This window comes from Rhinoderma darwinii, unplaced genomic scaffold (assembly GCF_050947455.1).
Source record: "Rhinoderma darwinii isolate aRhiDar2 unplaced genomic scaffold, aRhiDar2.hap1 Scaffold_1908, whole genome shotgun sequence".
NCBI lineage: Eukaryota > Metazoa > Chordata > Amphibia > Anura > Rhinodermatidae > Rhinoderma > Rhinoderma darwinii.
Window position 1 is genome coordinate 17,501 of NW_027462276.1, and position 9,760 is coordinate 27,260.

General features: G+C 49.9%; 1 long non-coding RNA gene across 1 annotated transcript in view; it reads right to left on the reverse strand.

The window, feature by feature from the left end:
* The window catches only part of LOC142700751 (uncharacterized), a 12,243-nt gene extending 9,810 nt beyond the window's left edge, over positions 1-2,433 (reverse strand). The window contains exon 1 of the long non-coding RNA XR_012866646.1: positions 2,089-2,433. This is a non-coding gene — a long non-coding RNA (uncharacterized LOC142700751). The remainder of the gene's footprint in view (positions 1-2,088) is intronic.
* Positions 2,434-9,760: the final 7,327 nt, after the last annotated feature.

A 9,760-nucleotide genomic window follows, 5' to 3' on the forward strand; every position in this document is an offset into this window, starting at 1 on the left:
CGCTCTTCTTCTGCTTCATCCTCCTCTTTAATATCAGTCAGATCTTCCCCCTGATTTCACATATGGAACAATTCAGTACAATACAGCAGAGAGTGCGAAGAATCTAACAGATCAATATAAGAAACCACCAAAATCTATGTCCACATCTATGACCGCAGGACCAAAAAGCTCCGCACCCCCTATATAGATCTGGTATACGGCTCAGCTTCATCTACCTGATGATTCTCTGGGACATTGGGATTTTCCTCTGGACAGTCCTGGGAATACAGAGGACTGGGACATCTCTCTGGTGGATTTCTCCTACTGGATCCATCTGTAGGAAACACACAGTGACTGAATACATGACTACTGTATATCTGTCTATATATCAGACACTTCTCTCTACACTTCTATGTTTATGATCAGAGCCGGAATTACAATGTTGAGGTCCTCACTACCGGTGTCGATGTTCCTGCACCTTGTAAGCCGCAGGCCTAAAGTAGACTGTGCCCTACCAGAGTGAACGGCGGGGCGTAACTGGCTCCCTGCTCCACCATAGTATTTACCTGTATCTGCCCTCTGTGGACGCGGATACACATGAAAGTGGCGGGACACAGGACGCCTCTATTTAGTTACCTGCAACCAAAAATGGTCTGGGTGTCACTTGCTTATTAGCCTCTTAAAGGCTGTGTACACCTCTGTAGGCAATATTTTCTATACATATTAATTAACCCCTTCACGACATGGCTATATACTTTCCAACTCCTGATGCCCTGGGCAGGTGTCACATAAATAAATATTGGCAGAATGGAACAGGGTTGTACTTTCCTGTCCGCCGGCTCTCTCCACAAGTGCCGGCACATCTCCCCCTTAGTTTAATCAAACTTATGCCAAACCCCTGCAGATAGCACCTCATCCCCTGTAGATAGCGCCACTGAAGCTCCCTCTAGGAGCGGAATCATTTGCCAGAGCGTTGCCGTCAACTTGGCTGGAAATTGTGATCCTAGAGGGAGCCCCTGACGTCTCTGTCCATATATGGACAGTCACGACAGGGACTCCTCTGGGAGTGGAATCCATGGCCTATTTTTGACCTGTTTAAGACAGAACCATTTCTCAAATCTGACGTGTCACTTTAAAGAGGCTCTGTCACCAGATTTTGCAGCCCCTATCTGTTATTGCAGCAGATCGGCGCTGCAATGTAGATTACAGTAACGTTTTTTTTTTTTCAAAAACGAGCATTTTTGGCCAAGTTATGACCATTTTCGTATTTATGCAAATGAGCCTTTCTTAAGTACAACTGGGTGTGTTTAAAGTTAAGTCCAACTGGGCGTGTATTATGTGTGTACATCGGGGCGTGTTTACTACTATTACTAGCTGGGCGTTCTGATGAGAAGTATCATCCACTTCTCTTCAGAACGCCCAGCTTCTGGCAGTGCAGATCTGTGACGTCACTCACAGGTCCTGCATCGTGTCGGCACCAGAGGCTACAGTTGATTCTGCAGCAGCATCAGCATTTGCAGGTAAGTAGCTACATCGACTTACCTGCAAACGCCGATGCTGCTGCAGAATCATCTGTAGCCTCTGGTGTCGATGTGTCCTCGCTCGTCTGACACGATGCAGGACCTGTGAGTGACGACACAGCGTGATCTCTGGAGAACACGGCTGTGTCTGCACTGCCAGAAGCTGGGCGTTGTGAAGAGAAGTGGATGATACTTCTCATCAGAACGCCCAGCTAGTAAAAGTAGTAAACACGCCCCGATGTACACACATAATACACGCCCACTTGGACTTTTACTTTTAAACACGCCCAGTTGGACTTTTGCAAGCCTCATTTGCATAAATACGAAAATGGTCATAACTTGGCCAAAAATGCTCGTTTTTTAAAAATAAAAACGTTACTGTAATCTACATTGCAGCGCCGATCTGCTGCAATAGCAGATAGGGGCTGCAAAATCTGGTGACAGAGCCTCTTTAAACCGCACGATGAACGACATTAACAAGAAATGTATAAAAGTCAGTGAATAAGTTGTAAGTCCCGAATATTATGTCATTACAAAACACGTCCCACAAACCATCCGACCACTACAAAGACCAGAAATAACCACTTACCCCAAAGAGGCCGGCACTGGAGGGGTTAAATCCGGGCTAGGAGTCCAGTGGGCGGAGTCACTCAATGGTTGATAACAGAGAGAACACCCGACCAGCGCTGCTCTCTACCTCATCACGTAACAGCTGAAGGACCTGTGATGACGTCACCACCAAGTGACAGGAAAAGGCGGAGCTTATTAGTGGAGAGAGGCGGAAGTGGAAGGACCTGTGATATCAAGGTCACGTGACCGTGGAATCAGGGGCGGGGGTTTTAGAAGTGTGAGCGATGTATGAAGGACCTGTGTGATGATCAAGTGACATGAGGGGTCCTGAGCATCATATGAGCGATGAAGGAGTGATCGGTGCTAAACAGTGCAAAATATAATTTGTTGTGGTAAAAGGACCTGTGATGACATCACCACCACGTGACTGGGACGGGAGGGGTGGAGCTTATCATTTGAGAAAAGTGGTGGAGGAAAGACCTGTGAAGCTGATCACGTGACATGTGGGGCGGAGTTCTGTGAGTGGTCCGGTCACCTGTGCTATGTTGAGAAGCGTTCATGATTACGTCACATGAGGGGTGGGGCTATGCCTCCTCTCCAGTTATAGACTCCGCCTCTCTTGTTGTCCCGTTCACATGGTGGTGACATCATCAGAGGTCCTTTCCATGTATGAGGTAGAGAGCAGCGCTGGTCGGGTGTACATGACTTCCGGTCTCCGCTGTTGTTTAGTGTTCTCTCTGTTATCAGTCAGGAGTTTCCCATGATGCAGTAGTAAGGTTACATGAGGTCATTTCTGTCCGGTTTTGGTGCGTTTTTGTCCGGCACAGTGTTGGTAATTATTATTATTTATTATTAGCGCTGTAAATATGAAATACAGGAGGGATTAACCCCTTGGTGACATCAGATCTATAGTATTATGCTGTACGTGCGCCGTCACACTAAAAGGAGCGGATCCTGCACCGTACACGGCTTCTCACAGCCGCCGGCAACCGCCAAGATCAGAGACAGCGCAATCCCGGCCCCTTAACCCCTCGTGATTAATAGCGACCGCGGCATCTGATCAGTTATAGATCGCGGCTTCCTCTGTCCTCCGAAGAAACTGCGCGATGCCGACCGGTTATATAAACCCTCCCCCACACCGCACAATCACCGGAAATATAAAACACCTCACACCGCGCAATCACCGGAAATATAAACCCCTCACACCGCGCAATCACCGGAAATATAAACCCCTCACACCGCGCAATCACCGGAAATATAAACCCCTCACACCGCGCAATCACCGGAAATATAACCCCCCCACACCGCACAATCACCGGAAATATAAACTCCTCCACACCGCGCAATCACCGGAAATATAAACCCCTCACACCGCGCAATCACCGGAAATATAAAACCCCCACACCGCGCAATCACCGGAAATATAAACCCCCCACACCGAGCAATCACCGGAAATATAAACCCCCTCACCGCGCAATCACCGGAAATATAAAACCCCTCCCACACCGCGCAATCACCGGAAATATAAACCCCCCACAACACGCAATCACCGGAAATATAAAACCCCTCACACCGCGCACTCACCGGAAATATAAACCCCTCACACCGCGCAATCACCGGAAATATAAACCCCTCACACCGCACAATCACCGGAAATATAAACCCCTCACACCGCGCAATCACCGGAAATATAAAACCTCTCACACCGCGCAATCACTGGAAATATAAACCCCTCACACCGCGCAATCACCGGAAATATAAAACCTCTCACACCGCGCAATCACCGGAAATATAAAACCTCTCACACCGCGCAATCACCGGAAATATAAACCCCTCACACCGCGCAATCACCTGAAATATAAACCCCTCACACCGCGCAATCACCGGAAATATAAAACCTCTCACACCGCGCAATCACCGGAAATATAAACCCCTCACACCGCGCAATCACCTGAAATATAAACCGCTCACACCGCGCAATCACCGGAAATATAAACCCCCCACACCGCGCAATCACCGGAAATATAAACCCCCCACACCGCGCAATCACCGGAAATATAAACCCCTCACACCGCGCAATCACCGGAAATATAAAACCCCCACACCGCACAATCACCGGAAATATAAACCCCTCACACCGCGCAATCACCGGAAATATAAAACCTCTCACACCGCGCAATCACCGGAAATATAAAATCCCTCACACCGCGCAATCACCGGAAATATAAAACCCCTCACACCGCGCAATCACCGGAAATATAAACCCCCTCACACCGCGCAATCACCGGAAATATAAACCCCTCACACCGCGCAATCACCGGAAATATAAACCCCTCACACCGCGCAATCACCGGAAATATAAACCCCCTCACACCACGCAATCATCAGAAATATAAAACCCCTCACACCGCGCAATCACCGGAAATATAAAACCTCTCACACCGCGCAATCACCGGAAATATAAACCCCTCACACCGCGCAATCACCGGAAATATAAACCCCTCACACCGCGCAATCACCGGAAATATAAAACCCCCACACCGCGCAATCACCGGAAATATAAACCCCTCACACCGCGCAATCACCGGAAATATAAAACCCCTCACACCGCGCAATCACCGGAAATATAAACCCCCACACACCGCGCAATCACCGGAAATATAAACCCCCACACACCGCGCAATCACCGGAAATATAAAACCCCTCACACCGCGCAATCACCGGAAATATAAAACCCCTCACACCGCGCAATCACCGGAAATATAAACCCCCACACACCGCGCAATCACCGGAAATATAAACCCCTCACACCGCGCAATCACCGGAAATATAAACCCCCTCACACCGCGCAATCACCGGAAATATAAACCCCTCACACCGCGCAATCACCGGAAATATAAAACCCCTCACACCGCGCAATCACCGGAAATATAACCCCCCCCACACCGCGCAATCACCGGAAATATAAACCCCTCACACCGCGCAATCACCGGAAATATAAAACCCCTCACACCGCGCAATCACCGGAAATATAAACCCCTCACACCGTGCAATCACCGGAAATATAAACCCCCCCACACCGCGCAATCACCGGAAATATAAAACCCCTCACACCGCGCAATCACCGGAAATATAAAACCCCTCACACCGCGCAATCACCGGAAATATAAACCCCTCACACCGTGCAATCACCGGAAATATAAACCCCTCACACAGCGCAATCACCGGAAATATAAAACCCCTCACACCGCGCAATCACCGGAAATATAAACCCCCTCACACCGCCCAATCACCGGAAATATAAACCCTCTCACACCGCGCAATCACCGGAAATATAAACCCCTCACACCGCGCAATCACCGGAAATATAAAACCCCTCACACCGCGCAATCACCGGAAATATAAACCCCCTCACACCGCACAATCACCGGAAATATAAAACCCCTCACACCGCGCAATCACCGGAAATATAAAACCCTCACACCGCGCAATCACCGGAAATATAAACCCCCCACACCGCGCAATCACCGGAAATATAAAACACCTCACACCGCCCAATCACCGGAAATATAAACCCCCTCACACCGCGCAATCACCGGAAATATAAACCCCTCACACCGCGCAATCACAGGAAATATAAACCCCCTCACACCGCGCAATCACAGGAAATATAAAACCCCTCACACCGCGCAATCACCGGAAATATAAAACCCCTCACACCGCGCAATCACCGGAAATATAAACCCCTCACACCGCGCAATCACCGGAAATATAAACCCCTCACACCGCGCAATCACCGGAAATATAAAACCCCCCACACCGCGCAATCACCGGAAATATAAACCCCTCACACCACGCAATCACCGGAAATATAAAACCCCTCACACCGGGCAATCACCGGAAATATAAACCCCTCACACCGCGCAATCACCGGAAATATAAAACCCCTCACACCGCGCAATCACCGGAAATATAAAACCCCTCACACCGCGCAATCACCGGAAATATAAACCCCCTCACACCGCCCAATCACCGGAAATATAAACCCTCTCACACCGCGCAATCACCGGAAATATAAACCCCTCACACCGCGCAATCACCGGAAATATAAAACCCCTCACACCGCGCAATCACCGGAAATATAAACCCCCTCACACCGCACAATCACCGGAAATATAAAACCCCTCACACCGCGCAATCACCGGAAATATAAAACCCTCACACCGCGCAATCACCGGAAATATAAACACCCCACACCGCGCAATCACCGGAAATATAAACACCCCACACCGCGCAATCACCGGAAATATAAAACACCTCACACCGCCCAATCACCGGAAATATAAACCCCCTCACACCGCGCAATCACCGGAAATATAAACCCCGTCACACCGCGCAATCACCGGAAATATAAACCCCTCACACCGCGCAATCACCGGAAATATAAACCCTTCACACCGCGCAATCACCGGAAATATAAAACCCCTCACACCGCGCAATCACCGGAAATATAAACCCCTCACACCGCGCAATTACCGGAAATATAAACCCCCTCACACCGCGCAATCACCGGAAATATAAACACCCTCACACCACGCAATCACCGGAAATATAAACCCCTCACACCGCGCAATCACCGGAAATATAAACCCCCCCACACCGCGCAATCACCGGAAATATAAACCCCCCACACCGCGCAATCACCGGAAATATAAAACCCCTCACACCGCGCAATCACCGGAAATATAAAACCCCTCACACCGCGCAATCACCGGAAATATAAAACCCCCTCACACCGCGCAATCACCGGAAATATAAAACCCCCCACACCGCGCAATCACCAGAAATATAACCCCCCCACACCGCACAATCACCGGAAATATAAACCCCTCACACCGCGCAATCACCGGAAATATAAACCCCTCACACCGCGCAATCACCGGAAATATAAACCCCTTCACACCGCGCAATCACCGGAAATATAAAACCCTCACACCGCGCAATCACCGGAAATATAAACCCCTCACACCGCGCAATCACCGGAAATATAAACCCCTTCACACCGCGCAATCACCGGAAATATAAAACCCTCACACCGCGCAATCACCGGAAATATAAAACCCCCCACACCGCACAATCACCGGAAATATAAACCCCCCACACCGCGCAATCACCGGAAATATAAACCCCCCACACCGCGCAATCACCGGAAATATAAAACCCCTCCCACCGCGCAATCACCGGAAATATAAACCCCTCACACCGCGCAATCACCGGAAATATAACCCCCTCACACCGCACAATCACCGGAAATATAAACCCCTCACACCGCGCAATCACCGGAAATATAAAACCCCTCACACCGCGCAATCACCGGAAATATAAAACCCCTCACACCGCGCAATCACCGGAAATATAAACCCCCTCACACCGCGCAATCACCGGAAATATAAACCCCTCACACCGCGCAATCACTGGAAATATAAACCCCCCCACACCGCGCAATCACCGGAAATATAAACCCCTCACACCGCGCAATCACCGGAAATATAAACCCCCCCACACCGCGCAATCACCGGAAATATAACCCCTCACACCGCGCAATCACCGGAAATATAAACCCCTCACACTGCGCAATCACCGGAAATATAAACCACTCACACCGCGCAATCACCGGAAATATAAACCCCCCAAACCACGCAATCACCGGAAATATAAAACCCCTCACACCGCGCAATCACCGGAAATATAAACCCCCTCACACCGCGCAATCACCGGAAATATAAAACTCCTCACAACGCGCAATCACCGGAAATATAAAACCCCTCACACCGCGCAATCACCGGAAATATAAAACCCCTCACACCGCGCAATCACCGGAAATATAAAACCCCTCACACCGCGCAATCACCGGAAATATAAACCCCTCACACCGCGCAATCATCGGAAATATAAAACCCCTTACACCGCGCAATCACCGGAAATATAAAACCCCTCACACCGCGCAATCACCGGAAATATAAACCCCTCACACCGCGCAATCATCGGAAATATAAACCCCTCACACCGCGCAATCACCGGAAATATAAAACCCCTCACACCGCGCAATCACCGGAAATATAAACCCCTCATACCGCGCAATCACCGGAAATATAAAACCCCTCACACCGCGCAATCACCGGAAATATAAACCCCTCACACCGCTCAATCACCGGAAATATAGAACCCCTCACACCGCGCAATCACCGGAAATATAAACCCCCCCCCCACACCGCGCAATCACCGGAAATATAAACCCCCTCACACCGCGCAATCACCGGAAATATAAAACCCCTCACACCGCGCAATCACCGGAAATATAAACCCCCCCCGACACCGTGCAATCACCGTAAATATAAACCCCTCACACCGCGCAATCACCGGGAATATAAACCCCTCACACCCCGCAATCACCGGAAATATAAAACCCCGCACACCGCGCAATCACCGGAAATATAAACCCCCCCCCACACCGCGCAATCACCGGAAATATAAACCCCTCACACCGCGCAATCACCGGAAATATAAACCCCTCACACCGCGCAATCACCGGAAATATAAAACCCCTCACACCGCGCAATCACCGGAAATATAAACCCCCCCCCCCCCCACACCGCGCAATCACCGGAAATATAAACCCCTCACACCGCGCACTCACCAGAAATATAAACCCCCTCACACCGCGCAATCACCGGAAATATAAAACCCCTCACACCGCCCAATCACCGGAAATATAAACCCCTCACACCGCGCAATCACCGGAAATATAAAACCCCTCACACCGCGCAATCACCGGAAATATAAAACCCCTCACACCGCCCAATCACCGGAAATATAAACCCCTCACACCGCGCAATCACCGGAAATATAAAACCCCTCACACCGCCCAATCACCGGAAATATAAACCCCTCACACCGCGTAATCACTGGAAATATAAACCCCCTCACACCGCGCAATCACCGGAAATATAAAACCCCTCACACCGCGCAATCACCGGAAATATAAAACCCCTCACACCGCGCAATCACCGGAAATATAAACCCCCCCCCACACCGTGCAATCACCGGAAATATAAAACCCCTCACACCGCGCAATCACCGGAAATATAAACCTCTCACACCGCGCAATCACCGGAAATATAAACCCCTCACACCGCGCAATCACCGGAAATATAAAACCCCTCACACCGCGCAATCACCGGAAATATAAACCCCCTCACACCGCGCAATCACCGGAAATATAAAACCCTCACACCGCGCAATCACCGGAAATATAAAACCCCCCCACACCGCGCAATCACCGGAAATATAAACCCCCCCACACCGCGCAATCACCGGAAATATAAACCCCTCACACCGCGCAATCACCGGAAATATAAAACCCCCACACCACGCAATCACCGGAAATATAAAACCCCCCACACCGCGCAATCACCGGAAATATAAAACCCCTCACACCGCGCAATCACCGGAAATATAAAACCCCTCACACCGCGCAATCACCGGGAATATAAAACCCCCCCACACCGCGCAATCACCGGAAATATAAACCCCCCCCACACCGCGCAATCACCGGAAATATAAACCCCCCCACACCGCGCAATCACCGGAAATATAAACCCCCCCACACCGCGCAATCACCGGAAATATAA